Source organism: Chlorocebus sabaeus, chromosome 13, assembly GCF_047675955.1.
Source record: "Chlorocebus sabaeus isolate Y175 chromosome 13, mChlSab1.0.hap1, whole genome shotgun sequence".
Classification (NCBI taxonomy): domain Eukaryota; kingdom Metazoa; phylum Chordata; class Mammalia; order Primates; family Cercopithecidae; genus Chlorocebus; species Chlorocebus sabaeus.
The window spans coordinates 78,972,720-78,985,276 of NC_132916.1; the positions used below are offsets into that span (position 1 = coordinate 78,972,720).

Genomic DNA, 12,557 nt, shown 5'->3' on the forward strand with positions numbered 1-12,557 from the left:
AACAAACAAAAACAAACAGACAAACCTAGCCCGGACTATAAGCACGTCCACTCGGGATTTGGTGAGCGGCGGCAGGGATGGGACCCGGTCTGGGTCTGTGCACAGGACGGGGAGGAAGGGGGCCACTCTGCAGCGCAGGGAGAGGGAAGGCAGGTGTCGCAGGTCAAGACGAGGACAGGGAGAACTCGTCTCCGCTGAACACTGCTGTGCGTTTTCTTCACCTTTCTGTGCATCGGTGTCCACATTGGGTTAATAAAAAATGGGAAAAAAACCCCCCAAAAACAAAAAAACACCATGATGATTACCTGAGGCGGTTATGGAAGAAAGACGTTCCTGGCAGGCTTCGGGCCGGGGCAGGCAGCCACCAAGTGGCGCTGGCGGGTCCTGGGGTAAGTAAGTAAGCCTTGCAGGAGAGGTGACTTAGCGGGGCACCTGGGGTAGACACGGGTGAGGCCCAGCAGGCAGACACCGGATTGGTTGGAGACCTCCTCCGAGGGGCGGGGCAGAGCACGCGCCAGACCTGCTGGAGTTCCTTGCTCCTTTCCCAGGAAATACGAGACAGCCTGCGAGCTGCCCGGGGATCCGTCCACTGGGCTCCGCATCTCCAATACCCTGTGCTCCAGCTCTCCTGTGGCAGCGGCCGCCAGCCCCGCGTTCCTTCTGTGCCTCCGGCTTCTGCTCCTGCTGTCCGACTGGTACCGAGCGGGGCGAGCCGGTGAGTTTGGGGATGGAGCCTAAACGGGGCGGGGTCAAAACCTGGGGGGCTGTGGACTGCTGCGGGTTTCAGAGGAGGGGAGGGTTCTGAAAGGACGGGGAAGATCTCCCCGAACTGTACCCCGGCTCCGTTCTCCTCCGTGGCTCCTTCCCGTCGGGTCCGCTCCCTTTGGCTGCTTCTACCGCCGCGGCTAGGAGCTGGGCGGAGAGGAGGCTTGTAAGGAACCTCGGGAGGGTGGAAAGGCCAGACGGCTGCAGAGGGCGAGGTGGGGCGGGGATCCCTGGTGCAGCCCAGCAGTCCCACCCGCCTTTCGGAAGGAGAAACCAGAGCCCCCAGAACGCCAGCTGTGGTCAGAACAGGAGGCAAGAGGGGTTCCACAGGGACACAATCACAGACACCCCCACCAGCCACCGGTCTGCTCTGCTCTGCCCTTACCTGCTCTCCACCACACACACCCTCCAGCTTCCCCAGGGCTGCCCGCCCTTGAATTTTCTCCTGTACTTTCCTGTAGACACTCGCCTGCACCCTGGGGCTCAGGAGACACTTCCCACTCTCCCCTCACCATCCACTGCCACCACCCAGGTCACAACCTCTTCCTCCCCACCTCAGCCCAGCTGGTCACCCCAGAGGTCTCCCCATCCATGAAGGGGCCCTCACCACCTCCTACACCACATGGCACCTTCTACCTCTGACCTGAGGACACACCCCAGCAAAAACATGGCAAGCTCCCCTCAGAACCTGTGCAGAGGGGATGTGAAGCACCATTCCCTCCAGGAGACCCTGGGAACGCTGGTGAGTAGAGGCGCCCACTTCTGCCCTTGGGGCCCAGACCTGCCTTTTCTTCCTACCGAGGAGCCAGTGTCATAGAGGATAGTCAGTGTGTACACAGGGGTCAGCAAACCCTTTCTAGGAAGGGAGGAAGGATGCCCTGTGATCTTTGCAGGCCTTGGGTTCTCTGTGTCATGCCCTGTCTCTTTGTAGAGCAACAGCAGGCAATGGCAACCTGCAAATAAGGCGATAACAGATTCGGACCCTGTCCAAGTTTGTGGACCCTAGATGAAGGGATTACAGTGTCCCAGTGAATAGTGCCCCACCCCCTAGGGTGTCATCTCCAAGTGGTGTCTCAGGTGTCAGTTGGAGAGTAGAAGGTGGTCCTACCTTGCCTATGGCTTCTGGGTGATACGGATGTGGTGGGAGTGGGGGTCCATGGTTGGAGGTCTACTCTCCCCTCCTTTGTGCTGAGTGGCATCTAAGGTCCACAGGGGCCATGAGGGCCCCTCCCTGAAGCCTCAGGTGTGATCTGAGGGTGAGAGGGTGCAGCCATGTTGTGTCCTTGGGATCGGGGCCAACTGCTTGTGCAACTTCTTGGTTCCCTGTGGCCCTGCTCCTGCCCATCCCAAGAGAACCACCTGCGTCTTCTCACTGCCGTGCCTACCTTCCTAATGACCTAGAGGGTGAGAAGCCCACCAGTAATGGGCAACTCTGAGGCTCCATGATCACTGCCCTTCCATGGCTAAAGGGCCCCATCCCTGCCAAGGCCCAGAACTCTACAGAAGCCACTTTTTAATGTTGAGATTTCCTTGCTGTGCATGGCATTGCCTTGCCTCTGAACATTCACACAGAATCTATGTTGTGATTCTCCAATTAAACATTATAACCACATGTACCTCTAGGACCTTAGGGGGTCTTGGGTCATTGGGCACTTAAGGCAGGTCCAGCCTTGCTCATCATTCATGGATTGTCTATGGCTGCTTTTGAGCTTCAACAGCAGAATTGAGTAGTTACAAAGGAGAATATATTCCCTGCACATATTTACAAAATTGCCCTTCATAGCAAACACAAGTGGCCATAAATATGTCTGGAGACGGCCACAAAGAATCATTGCACTTGGTGCGGGGTTAAAGGGTCCTTCCTCACTGGAAATTGGTGTCTTCTTCTAGTCATGGGTTCAGGGTATGAGAGGTGGCTTAATTCTGTAAATTGGGCAAAGCAGCCTTGTTCTTGATGGACTGGCTTCTTTCAGCCTCCTGGTCATCCATCATTTGTTTTATTTCTGTTTGTTTATCTCTGTTTGTTTTATCTCTGTTTGTTGCAATTATTTAAATCCAGCAGTATCCAGGTTGAGTTTCTAGCTCTTTTAGATTTTGGACCCCTTTGTTCTATGAGTCATGGGCATAGCTTTGTATGACTGAGGTCCCCAGCTGGCATTGTGACTTCTCTAATCATTTCCATCATTGAACTCTCCTTGATCCTGACAGTTCACAGCCTCCACCTGGAATCTATTATATCAGAATTTTTCATCCCATTACTCCTGGGAGCCCATTTCAGGAACAGCATCTCCTACCCCCAACCCCAGCCTTCAGCAATAGGCATCCTTTAAACGTAATCTCACGGCCCATAGATGTTCCCCTGCCTCGGGGCCTTTGCATCACCCTCCCCTGAGCCTGGACTGTTCTTCCCTCAAAAGTCTACCCAGCTCACTCCCACACCTGTTCCTAAGTGACATACCCTTCCACACCTGCTGCCACTACCCTCCCACTTTGGAATCCTTTTATTATTTTGTTTAATTTTTAAATTTTAATATAATTGATGTAACATAAAATGTTCCATCTTAAATCTTTCTATCTCTCTATCTATAGGCATCCCTTTACTCTAAGGTTGATCATTATTCGGGGGTATTTTTAAAGTCTTCTTTCACTCCTTCCTCAGCTGCCTCCTGGTTAGACATGCTAACAAGAATTCAGATGGCTGAAATATACTGGAGGAAATAAAAATGGTGAAGGCCATACACATTTTGGTTCACATTTGGCATGTTTGGGCCTTTACTCTGTGTGTGCCAGGGAGAGAAAGATGTGAAATTAAAATTACAGATAAATACAAGGAATAACTGAAACAAAAGATATTAATTTTCTTTCCCTTGGTTGACTCAAACAGGCTTTATTCTCCATTTCTGACTGATAAAGACCAAACAGGTTGGCTTTATTCCACTGTCCTCTAGTGATTGGAGACCGCTTTCCAATACTGGCCAAATGTCACCTCCTTCTTAAAGACTGCTGGGAAAGAATGACTTTGTAACCTACGACTAGGGAGAAGGGAAGAGGAAGCAGGAGAAAGGGTTAAAGTGTTGTACAGAAGCTTCCATCTACTGGAGGAGCACACCACCAAAGCAGCTGTAGAATACACAGTATGGCAGGGGTTGGAGTTCAGGCCGTGCTGTCTGAGAAGACATACCATGCTCAGAACCAGGTCCCACCCAGAGGAGCATTCCAGTCCTCCTAGTCATTGAGAAATAGCCAAACCTAGTGTGGCTAGAGGGAAACCATGTACACCACACTGTTCAGGTAAGTAGCTGCTGCCAGCGTCAATGTAGCTAGTGTTGAATTTCAATGTCTGCAGGGCAGCCGTCACTTCTGAAAAGCTGGCATAGAAGGCCACAGGGGAGCTTGCCTGACACAGCTCGGTGTTCAAAGCACCTGGCACTGGCCCTTTGATGTGTGTGTCTGCCAAAGGCTCGGCTTCTTTCCTGTCCCTCTTCCAAGGAACTCCAGGCCTTTCTGCTGCTGCTTCCCTTTCCAGCTGGGCATGGCTTGCAGCTTCCCCAGATTTAGGTTGACATTGCTGCCACCAGCCCTTGGAAGTTACCAAGGAGGAGCTGCTGGTGCTGTCCAAGCTGCACTCGGGGGCGGACCTTGGAGGCCCCGAGGCAGGCAAGGGAGGCCTTGAGGGAGGTGGATGGGCAGTGGCTGGGCAGCCTTGCAACACTGCCTGAGCTGCTGAAGTCAGATCTCAGGAGCTGGAGCTCCTGAGTCAGACTGGCCAGGGCTTCATGTGGCCTCTTCTGGGCTCAAGTGTTAGCCACTCCAGGTGAACTGCTGGCCATGGGGGCTCCATGCCATGGTCCACCTGTGGCCTGCTCCAGGGTTGCCACCTGGGAGGCCAGTGCGTCCCAGCTAAGTGCCTGCTCCCACAGGGCCAGGCAGATCTGCTCGCAGGCAGGGGCAGCTGGCCATGTGCCTCCTCTGACCTCTCCTCCATCACCTCCTCCCCAGAGAGGGAGACCAGCAGGCCTCCAGCAGGGCAGCCAAGGAGCTGAGCAGCTGGCGCTGCCATCCAGGCCCCCCTGGGTCTCCTTCAGGGTGTGTGTCCCTGTGGCCCTCCCGGATGGCCTCCAAGTCAAAGTAGAGCTTCCAGCAGTTGCACTCCTTGACATACTTGATGAAGTTGGTGTGGTCACCCCACAGGTGCTGCAGGGTGAGGCTGCGCTCCAGAAGCTGCTGCTCCACCTCCACCTGTTGCAGGAAGTCAGGAACCCTGAACAGAGGGACCAGCTGAAGCAGAAGAACATAAATTGTGAAGATTTCATGGACATTTATTAGTTCCCCAAATTAATACTTTTATAATTTCTTATGCCTGTCTTTACTGCAATCTCTGAACATAAATTGTGAAAATTTCATGGACACTTATCACTTCCCTAATCAATACCCTTGTGATTTCCTATGCCTGTCTTTAATCTATTAATCCCGTCATCTTCGTAAGCTGAGGATGTATGTCGCCTCAGGACCCTGTGATGATTGTGTTAACTGCACAAATTGTTTGTAGAGCATGTGTGTTTGAACAATATGAAATCTGGGCACCTTGAAAAAAGAACAGGATAACAGCAATGTTCAGGGAACAAGGGAGATAACCTTAAACTCTGACTGCCAGTGAGCCGGGTGGAACAGAGCCATATTTCTCTTCTTTCAAAAGCAAATATGAGAAATATCGCTGAATTCTTTTTCTCAGCAAGGAACATCCCTGAGAAAGAGAATATGCCCTTGAGGGTAGGCCTCTAAAATGGCCACTTTGGAGGTGGCTGTCTTTTATGGTTGAAGATAAAGGGATGAAATAAGCCCCGGTCTCCTGTAGCACTCCCAGGCTTATTAGGACAAGGAAATTTCCACCTAATAAATTTTGGTCAGACTGGTTGTCTGCTCTCAAACCTTGTCTCCTGATAAGATGTTATCAATGACAATGTGTGCCTGAAAATTCATTAGCAATTTTAATTTTGCCCCATACTGTGGTCCTGTGATCCTGCTTTGCCTCCATTTGCTTTGTGATATTTTATTACCTTGTGAAGCATGTGATCTCTGTGACTCACACCCTATTTATACACTCCCTCCTCTTTTGAAAATTTGCTGGTTTTATGGCTCAGGGAGCATCACGGAACCTGCCAACATGTCTCCCCTGGTCACCCAGCTTTAAAATTTCTCTCTTTCATACTCTTTCCCTTTATTTCTCAGACCAACCGACACATAGGGAAATAGAAAATAACCCACATTGAGTATCGGGGGTGGGGTTTCCCCCAATATCCACCTTGTTTGCCTTCATATTCAGAGGCTTCATCAGGATCACACACAGCTCACGGAGAGCCCTGTGGTTCACCTCTACCTCTGGCTTCATTTTGATAATGTGATAGAAGATCTCGTCCAATTTGGAGTACAGCTGCTTCACCTCATGCATGTGCCAGGTAAGGGTAGCCCTCATATCCCTGAGGGGTGTTTTGCAATTCCTCCTCCCTGCAGGCTGAGGCCACGCGCAGCACCCAGAGGTTCCTCTGCAGTTGGCCCAGCCTGGCCTGCAGGATCTCCAGTTCAGGCTTTGCCCCAGCCTCTGCCACCATCACCATGCAGCTGCCATTAGTCCCTGGGGCCTCCTGAGTTTGGCCTCTTCAATGTGGTGTCCACATTGGCCTGGCCCTCAGAGAGGGAGAGGTACAGGGCAGAGTGCCGAGCATGCCGTCAATCCTCCACATCCTTTTGTAGCTGGCCCACTCTCTGAGCATTTTCCTGGATCTTGGCTTCAAATTTAGCACCAAGTTCCTGGAAGTCAGCCCTGGCCACGGCACTATCCTGGACCATCATGATGGCCTGGTGTTTGGCCTCCACATCAAGAAACAGATTTATTATGGCCTGGGAAAAGCTGTGCTGGCTTTCCTTTAAACTCTTCCAGATGGGGCCAGAAAGCACTTGCAGGAAGGCGTCCATGTGGGGCAGCAGCACCTGCTCCAAGGATCTACCAGACAACTCCAGCTCTGTTTGATTTGCCACATTGCAGCTGTGAGGTTACTAGCCAGGGCTTTCCATGGGCCTGGCAGGCTGTCAGCTGGGGGAATGTCATCCTGGAGATCTCTCAGGAGGGATTCCTGCTGCTCCTGTCACACTTCAGCCTCATTGATCACTACAGCCAGGTGGCATGACTTTAACTTTCTGGCAGTCTGGAGCCCCCTGTGGACATGGTTGCTGTGAGTGGATGTAGAATTTCTCTGGTTTACAAGCAGCTATGAAGGTAACCAGCTAGGATCTGGTAGGGGCAGCAGTTACTTTGTTTTGGTTTCCTCCAGCTCTTGGCAGTTTCTTGCTGGTCCTCAGCTCCTGCATCCCCTGCCCACTTTGCTGAAGTGCCCATTGTTTTCATGGCCCCTCTATCTCAGGCTGGCTCCTCCTCTTTGTGCCTTCCCTTGGGGACCCCTGCTGGGTCCCCTCATCTCCTGGTGGCCTACTGAGAGGCAGGTGCCTGCCCAGAGTGAATGTGAAGCTCCTCCAGCCTGATTTGGGCCTGTGCTTGGCCTGCCACGGCCCCAGCCTGCTGCCCTGCCACAGCCAGGAGCCATCTCAACCATTTTCAAATGTAAAGGCATCTACTTAAAATGGCAGTAACTGTGCCTGCTCAAGCAATCCTGAACCTTCTTAACCTGAACTTTGTCCTCCTAAAGCAACGACCACTTTAAAAACAGATAGCATTAGCTTTTGATTGCTATTGTAAGAAATTACAAATTTAGTGGCTTAAAATAATACAAATTTGTTCTCTTACCATTCTGGAGATTTGAAGTTGGAACGGGTCTCAATGGGCTAACATCATGCTGTCAGGGCTGTGTTCCTTTGAGAGGCTCTTGGGGAGAACCTGTCTCCTCGCCTTTTCCAGCTTCTCCAACTGCCCACATCCGTGGCTTAGGGCCCATTTCCCCATGTTCAATGGCAGCTCCATTGGGCTAAGTCCTCAGTGTGCTCCCCACCTGATTCTCCCTCTTCTGTCTACCTCTTCCTCTATAAAGCTACTGTGATTAAACTGGACCCCCAGGGAAATCCAGAAAATCACCCCATTTCCAGGACAGATGATGAGCAACCTCAAGTCCATCTGCAGTCTTCACTCCCCTTCCATGTAACCCATCGGAGGGTTCCAGGACTCACACCAGCATCCTCTGAGCCTTCACTCCCCTTCCATGTAAACCAGTGGAGGGTTCCGGGACTCACACCAGCATCCCCTGGGCCTTCACTCCCCTTCCATGTAACCCAGTGGAGGGTTCCGGGACTCACACCAGCATCCTCTGGGCCTTCACTCCCCTTCCATGTAACCCAGTGGAGGGTTCCGGGACTCACACCAGCATCTTCTGGGCCTTCACTCCCCTTCCATGTAACCCATTGGAGGGTTCCAGGACTCACACCAGCATCCCCTGGGCCTTCACTCCCCTTCCATGTAACCCATCGGAGGGTTCCAGGACTCACACCAGCATCCTCTGGGCCTTCACTCCCCTTCCATGTAACCCAGTGGAGGGTTCCGGGACTCACACCAGCATCCCCTGGACTTTCACTCCCCTTCCATGTAACCCAGTGGAGGGTTCCAGGACTCACACCAGCATCCCCTGGGCCTTCACTCCCCTTCCATGTAACCCAGTGGAGGGTTCCGGGACTCACACCAGCATCCCCTGGACCTTCACTCCCCTTCCATGTAACCCAGTGGAGGGTTCCGGGACTCACACCAGCATCCCCTGGGCCTTCACTCCCCTTCCATGTAACCCATCGGAGGGTTCCAGGACTCACACCAGCATCCTCTGGGCCTTCACTCCCCTTCCATGTAACCCAGTGGAGGGTTCCGGGACTCACACAGGCATCCTCTGGACCTTCACTCCCCTTCCATGTAACCCATCAGAGGGTTCCAGGACTCACACCGGCATCCTCTGGGCCTTCACTCGCTTTCCATGTAACATAGTGGAGGGTTCTGGGACTCACACCAGCATCCTCTGGGGTTGGCGGGAGGGGGTGGGGGTGGCAGGTGATTATTCTTTGCAACACACATACCATATGATTTATGTATATATCATTTTTATACCACAAAGATGGGGGAAGAAGCAGAGCAATATTGGAGCAGAGATTTTGCATCCTGTTAAAATTAAGTTGGTTTTAATATAATCTAGGTTGTGGTAAATTAAAATATTAATTGGAATCACCTGAAATGACTAAGAAAATAACTTTTTTAAATAAAAAAGGAAAAAGAGACAATAAAGGAAGTAAAATGATGCAGTAGAAAGTATCTGTTTAACACAAAAGAAAGCAATAGTGGTGGAAAAGATGAACTACAGGACTACAAATACTAAGTTTTAAGAGGAAAACTTGTGCTTGAGAAATTTGAAAATGACACAAAACTTTGTTCTAAGACAAATTTTCAGAGTTCAAAACTTAGAGCCCCAAGACTTTTCCCAATGATAGACTTGACTTTCCTTGAGGTCTTGGCCCCAGTAGGACGGCTGGGCTCTATTATAAAACCCATCTGTTATGGTAGACCAGTTGCTGCCTGTTCGCAGCTAGTTTAATTAACATTTGGGTGTGCTTGGTAAGAGAAAATCTCAACCATTTAAGAGAAAAGAGTTTGAATGGGTTAGGGATAGTGGGAGAGGGAAGAAAGGAGATGGGAGAAAATACAGGAATGGGGAGGGGTACCAGAAAGAAAGGGAACAGCAAAAGAGGCAAGGAAGAGAAGGGAAGAGGAAATTGGAGGGAAAAGGAGCTCACATAACCTCCAACCATCCTGCTCACACCAGAGGGGTTTTTTGCAGGGGCCATGGGGATGGCAGAGGAGAGTTTATTCACAGTTAATTTTGTTTTTAAATGTCTTCTTTCATTTTTCAATAAATAATTATATTCTGAATACTTGGAAAACACTCCCTTCACAAAATTGTTATTTAATGTGGTCTCTACAGGCCTGCCCTCAGTTGTTCCAGGGTAAAGAATTTGGGCAGTGCCCACACCCACGCTGTTGGACATTTCACCATACCAGTGAGGGTGTATGTGTCCACGCCCAGCTTCCTGCCTGTTACTCTCCACAATGTGCCAAGAATGCCCCTGACTTGTAGCCCTGTGCGCCTTCTTTCATTTCTACTGTTGCTACTACTAACAGCCTTGGAGATCATGACTGGTGAGTGTCCTGAGATCTCAAGACCTGGCTGAGGACAAGGAGGAGGAGGGAGAAAGGTGGGGGATAGGCGACTGGGGTCTCATGCAGGCTTCAAGCAAGCGGGTACCTGCTCTTAATGATGAGGTGAGGGAGAGGATCCCTGGGATGTTACCCGCAGTTTGTGGGAGACCCCAGCCTGAGGCCCTAGGCCAGGCACGGGCTCACATGTGACAGTTCTACAATGCTACCCCCCACCTGCTACTCCAGGACCCCCTTTTTTTTTTTTTTTAAATTATACTTTAAGTTCTAGGGTACATGTGCACAACATGCAGGTTTGTAACATATGTATACTTGTGTCATGTTGGTGTGCTGTACCCATCAACTCGTCAGCACCCATCCACTCGTCATTTACATCAGGTATAACTCCCAATGCAATCCCTCCACCCTGCCCCCTCCCCGTGATAGGCCCTGGTGTGTGATGTTTCCCTTCCCGAGTCCAAGTGATCTCATTGTTCAGTTCCCACCTATGAGTGAGAACATGTGGTGTTTGGTTTTCTGTTCTTGTGATAGTTTGCTGAGAATGATGGTTTCCAGCTGCATCCATGTCCCTACAAAGGACACAAACTCATCCTTTTTTATGGCTGCATAGTATTCCATGGTATATATGTGCCACATTTTCTTAATCCAGTCTGTCACTGATGGACATTTGGGTTGATTCCAAGTCTTTGCTATTGTGAATAGTGCCGCAATAAACATATGTGTGCATGTGTCTTTATAGCAGCATGATTTATAATTCTTTGGGTATATACCCAGTAATGGGATGGCTGGGTCATATGGTACTTCTAGTTCTAGATCCTTGAGGAATCGCCATACTGTTTTCCATAATGGTTGAACTAGTTTACAATCCCACCAACAGTGTAAAAGTGTTCCTATTTCTCCACATCCTCTCCAGCACCTGTTGTTTCCTGACTTTTTAATGATTGCCATTCTAACTGGTGTGAGATGGTATCTCATTGTGGTTTTGATTTGCATTTCTCTGATGGCTAGTGATGATGAGCATTTTTTCATGTGTCTGTTGGTGGTATAAATGTCCTCTTCTGAGAAATGTCTGTTCATATCCTTTGCCCACTTTTTGATGGGGTTTTTTGTTTTTTATCTTGTAAATTTGTTTGAGTTCTTTGTAGGTTCTGGATATTAGTCCTTTGTCAGATGGTAGGTTACACAAATTTTCTCCCATTCTGTAGGTTGCCTGTTCACTCTGATAGTAGTTTCTTTTGCTGTGCAGAAGCTCTTTAGTTTAATTAGATCCCATTTGTCAATTTTGGCTTTTATTGCCATTGCTTTTGGTGTTTTAGACATGAAGTCCTTGCCCATGCCTATGTCCTGAATGGTATTGCCTAGATTTTCTTCTAGGGTTTTTGTGGTTTTAGGTCTAATATTTAAGTCTCTAATCCATCTTGAATTAATTTTTGTATAAGGAGTAAGGAAGGGATCCAGTTTCAGCTTTCTACTTATGGCTAGTCAGTTTTCCCAGCAGCATTTATTAAATAGGGAATCCTTTCCCCATTTCTTGTTTTTGTCAGATTTGTCAAAGATCAGATAGTTGTAGATGTGAGGTATTATTTCTGAGGGCTCTGTTCTGTTCCGTTGGTCTATATCTCTGTTTTGGTACCAGTACCATGCTGTTTTGGTTACTGTAGCCTTGTAGTATAGTTTGAAGTCAGGTAGCGTGATGCCTCCAGCTTTGTTCTTTTGACTTAGGATTGTCCTGGCAATACGGGCTCTTATTTCATTCTTAAATAAGCACAAATGTTTACTAATGGACATGAGTACCTACTGGGCACTGAACAACTTCTCAAACCTTGGAAGCAGATTGGACAGAGCCACCCTCATTTTCCTATTTCATATCTATTTTTTCAGGGATTCTTGTTTTTGTTTTTGTTTTTATTACAGTAACTGTTGAAATCACAGATTGTAAAACTACAATGTCATCTAAAGCAATGGTGGATAGTCAGTCTAATGTTGAAACTCTAAAATACTTTGGACCAGTGCTTCCTGTGGTGTCCAGCAGATGGCACCACTAATCTTTCAAATATTTCAATAAGCCCAGAGTGTTTGCTCACAGTGAGTTTGTGCCCGAGCTCCTTGGCACACAGCTTGTGACATCATGGTGGATGATGGGTCAATATAGAGTTTTTTTTAGAGGGTTGGGGCAGTTCCTCCATCCTGCAGATCAAGATGCCCTGAGGGCAAAGAACAGAGGGGTGCTCTCTGGTGGCCCAGCAGTTCTGCCCCAGGGGAGAGGTTTCTCTTCTACTACAGGGAAAACCCACAGGACTCTGCTTCATCCCAGAACCAAGGATACCAGGAAGGAAGGTCAGAGTGAGGAGGTGTCTGAGTCTTTCAGATCACACAGTGACATCACACAGTGACATCCTGCTTGATGGCTTCAGAAATCCTCCATGAGCTGGGAGACAGCCCTGGAGGTGACAGGTGAGTGGGCAGGATGGGACAGACACAACAACTCTCGAGATGACACCCAGTTTCTCCCTTGTGTTTATGTATGTCTGTGTGTGCATATGTGTGTGTGCCTGTGTAGTGTGTGTGTGAGACTGTGCATGCATGTCTCTGTATG

The 12,557-nt window shown here is 49.4% G+C and overlaps 1 pseudogene; it reads right to left on the reverse strand.

Moving 5' to 3' along the window:
- Nucleotides 1-314: 314 nt before the first annotated feature.
- On the reverse strand, nt 315-7,168 carry LOC103240232 (multimerin-2-like; annotated as a pseudogene).
- Between the last annotated feature and the right edge of the window lie 5,389 nt (nt 7,169-12,557).